This window comes from Poecilia latipinna, unplaced genomic scaffold (assembly GCF_001443285.1).
Source record: "Poecilia latipinna isolate Pla-1442-1.1 unplaced genomic scaffold, P_latipinna-1.0 Scaffold2416, whole genome shotgun sequence".
Classification (NCBI taxonomy): Eukaryota; Metazoa; Chordata; class Actinopteri; order Cyprinodontiformes; family Poeciliidae; genus Poecilia; species Poecilia latipinna.
The window spans coordinates 13,381-17,516 of record NW_015115032.1 but is presented as its reverse complement, the minus strand read 5'-3'; the positions used below and the strand labels follow the sequence as shown (position 1 = coordinate 17,516).

Below are 4,136 nucleotides of genomic sequence, written 5' to 3'. Positions count from 1 at the left end.
GTTTCTCCACAGCACCCCACAGAAATCTTTTTTTTTTTTTTTTAAATCAGCCCAAAGCCATTCTGTGATTCACAATCAAAAAATTCAGTACACATGTGTATCTTGACAGGACCTACAAAAAAGTCTCCTGGAGCCATGGTCCAAACCCCACAAGAAGTCAGCCATTTTGGATCAAAGCTGCCATGTTGTCTCCGTTAGACATATTGTATCGGAGCAAAATCCTCCTACAGCTTTTGAGATACAAGCTCATAATCACTCAGCATAGTATTGAGGTCAATAGCCATCTTTTTTTTCCTATATCAAAGCATGTGGGTGTGGCTAACCCTCAAAATTTGACTATTTGTCATTAAACATCAAGTGTGCATGCCCCCTTTGAACAGGAAGTCACCTGTTTTCCTACCGATTCTCCTCCTTTTACTTTAATTCATAGGTTTAAACTTGTGTTTAACGACATAGAATACCAAGATGGTAAATCCTGTGGGTGTGGCTGAATGGTGAATTTTAATCCCTGACGTTTGAATATTGTTGCCTCTCCATCACATGTGTTGTGTGGGCCATTGAAAATGAAGGTATTACATTGAAGGACGACATTTCCCTATTGTAACTAACCATTCATTGTTGGTCTGGGTATTCAAAACTCAATAACCCAGTACTTGACTCTCCATCTCTTTTACTGTTGAGTATCGAAAAGTAAAATATAACACAATTTCGGATGCTCTGTCACAAGGCCCAATTGACATTTCAAACCATTCCCCACTTTCCTGTGCAGTTGTACTTTGGTCAATGCGAGACACTTCTCGTCTACGCCGAACATCTGGAAGGCTCAACAACAAGATTCTTTTGTACAAAATCTTTATCAACAAATAACAGATCACTACAGGAAACACCAACCATCAAGTACACCATTCTACAAGACAATATCTATAGGATTGTCCTATAGATCAACCCAACTGATCTTGGGTTGATCAGTTAGGATCAACCCAAGATCTATAACTGATCTACAGTTTTAGGTTTGACCTAAAACTACAGTTTTAGGAAGCAGGAAGCGGGACCTACCCCGGAGGCTCCTAACTTCAGCCGTGGAGGAGCTGAGAGGAGCCCGGGCCAGTCACACAGGCTCTCTCCGAAGATGCGTTACAGCACCGCGTCCCCCTCACTTTCCAGCACCGGAGGAGACATTTTTCATTTTTTTCCCCATACTCATTTTTTTCCCCCATACTTCAGAGGAGACACAGAGAAAGAATGTTGTCCTACATTTACAGAAAAACTCCTATTTGAAAGATGGGACCGGAACCAACTCATTGATGTACATCGAATACCAACAAGTGACTCCAGACGGGTCAAAAAAAGTGCTGTGATCCATAGTGTCAAAAGCAGCAGACAGATCTAAAAGTAAAAGAACAGCTGATTTACCCTCATCAACAATTAACAGAAAAAAATTTAAAACTTTTAAAAGTGCTGTGCCACAATTTATAGCCAGACTGAAATTTTTCACCAATATTATTCAGGTGAAGATAAGTCTGCAGTTGGACATAAACAACTTTCTCCAAAACTTTGGACATAAATGGCAATTTAGATATAGGTCTAAAGTTAGACAACACATTGGAATCAAGGTTACTCTTTTTAATGAGCGGATATACCACAGCATGCTTCAGAGTGGTAGGAAGACATCCAGACATCAGAGCAGCATTTACCATTTTAGCAATACACATACCAATATAGACAATGACATCTATGAACAAATGACTGGGAATGGTGTCCAGAGGGCATGAAGAAGGCTTTAACTTTTTAACAATTTTAGACAATTCACTAAGGGACACAGACTCAAAACTTTAAAAACTCGCATGGCAAATGGGTAGAGCCACTGGATCCACACTAGAAAGAGGAGAATATCTAACGAGGGTTGTGCTATTGGCTTAGACCATTTCAGCCAAACAGGGCTGCTGAGTAAAAAATCTCTGTACAAATTTCATTAAAATTAGAAATGAATTAATCTGTATCTGGCTTTGTGAGTCAAAATTATATGATTTGCTAAACATGCCAGAGAATAAAGAGGCAGTCTGGGAATTTATTATGCAAACTCACCGTGCTGGGGGTGCAGGGGCTGATCACACTGTGGGACAGTGTAACAGAGAACAATACAATAAGATGGTCACAAAAATGTGCTTCACAGATCTCAGTCATATGTGAATTAAGACCATGGGACAGAACCAAGTGGAGAGTGTGTCCTTTTTCATGTGTCGTGCCCCACACTGACTGAGTCAGATTAAGAGTCAAATTTAAAAACTCTTTGGCTAGTGATTTGGATTTACAACTGACATGAATATTGAAGTCCCCAACGATCAGAAATCATGTCTTAGCAATAGACCTGTCACAAAGTCTGTAAAATCCTGAATAAAATCTTTATTAAACTTAGGCGGCCCATACACCAGAGTGCACAGGAGTGGGCTGTCCAGGTTGATCAGAAAAGTCTGTATCTCAAAGCTGGAGACAGGTGGGGAGCTGCAGTGCAATGGCCAGAGGTATCCAAAATCCACAGTGTGGCATCCTCCTGTGCGCTTATTCAGCGGGGCCCACAGAGGCAGATGGCGCAGACCGACATCCCGACATACAGGTGTCATTGGCTGGATCCACCACATCAGTAAGTTCCCTGGGTCGCAGTCCTCCGCTAGGCCTTTGCTTTCACCAGAGCGTCTCAAGGTGTTTTGCATATTCGGCCCCACTTTCGCCTACTGACAGGTAAGCACCACAGGTCAGCTGGCACAGAGATTAGATGAGGCGGAAGCCTGAATGTTTGAGCCTCAAAGTTCTTGTTTAGGAATATCTCAAAACATCTATTAAGACCAATAAGTGTGTTAATAGAGGACTAGGACTAGTTACAGATGTCACTAAGTGTTATTACACTGTTAAAAGCTTTAACAACACAGTCATTAATATTTCTCCCTAAAATAAAGTGTAATAACTAGGATCAATAATAAAGATGTCATTAACTTTTATTACACTGTCAAATGACTTAAATAATTCTTCTTACATCAATAAAGTGGAACAAGTAGCACCTGTTATCAAGATGTGATTAAGTGTTATTACAGTGTCATTAATATTAACTCTTACCTCAAGTAAAGAGAAACAAGTAGCGAACATAGTAATGTAATAAAATATAATAAAAATACACAAAGAGATAACATTTAAAATGTTGATAATTAACAACTATTATGACATATTTATGACATATGATTCTTGGTTAATGTCAAGTTGTCATAAAGATATTTTGAATAATGTTAACTTTGAATTAAAAGTGTCATTACTTACCAAATGAAACTTTATGACAACAGTTATAAATATTCATGAAGACTTTCTCATGTTCATGACAGGCGTCATGTCAGCCTTATGAACACCCCGTCAAATAAAGTGTTACCTGGAATCCTACCAAAGGTCAACCTGTCCCTCTGTAGTCACTTACATTTGTCTATACTGTTTCAAATATTTACCATATCAGACACAGATTTATTCTTTGATATCATTACTCCCAAGTATTTAGCCTTTTTTTTAATTACTTTTATGTTGAATAGTGATGGTGGATGGTCTCCTGGAAAAATAGATCACATTTATTTAAGTTCAGTTAAAGTCCACAAGCCTTAGAAAACAGATTATTATTGGAAGAGTTAGAGATTTGATCTTCACTTTTCAAGAAGAGGATTATATAATTCGCCAACTGACTTATTATAGGCTTGTCCATCACATCGATTCCAGCTATTCTACTGTGTTTTTAATAGAATGGACAACCATTATAAATTATTGTGATGAACTTCCATAACCTTGACAGATTCCTGAATGTTGAATCTCTTACCTTTTCCATGACTTGGGGCATCTTAATAAAATTCCAGATTTTTTCTCCAAATCCTAAATGAGTAAGTGATTAAAAGATAAATGTTCAACAGAATGGAATGCTTTGTAAAAATCTAAGAAAAGTATGACCCTATTTTGATCATTTAAGTCTGTCGTGTTTTAGCCTGCATAACCCCGAGATCTTTTTCCAGGTGAGACCAAACCTGAGTTCTATTCACTCACTCAACCTTAACAAATAACTACATTCTTAGGCAGGATGGGAGGTAAAATAGTTACGGACGAAAATGGGA

General features: G+C 38.4%; 1 protein-coding gene across 1 annotated transcript in view; it reads right to left on the bottom strand.

The window, feature by feature from the left end:
* Window positions 1–1,428, bottom strand: part of enpp6 (ectonucleotide pyrophosphatase/phosphodiesterase 6) — a 52,070-nt gene extending 50,642 nt beyond the window's left edge. The window contains exon 1 of the mRNA XM_015019347.1: window positions 1,057–1,428. The gene's annotated coding sequence lies outside the window, so the exon portion shown is untranslated. The remainder of the gene's footprint in view (window positions 1–1,056) is intronic.
* Window positions 1,429–4,136: the final 2,708 nt, after the last annotated feature.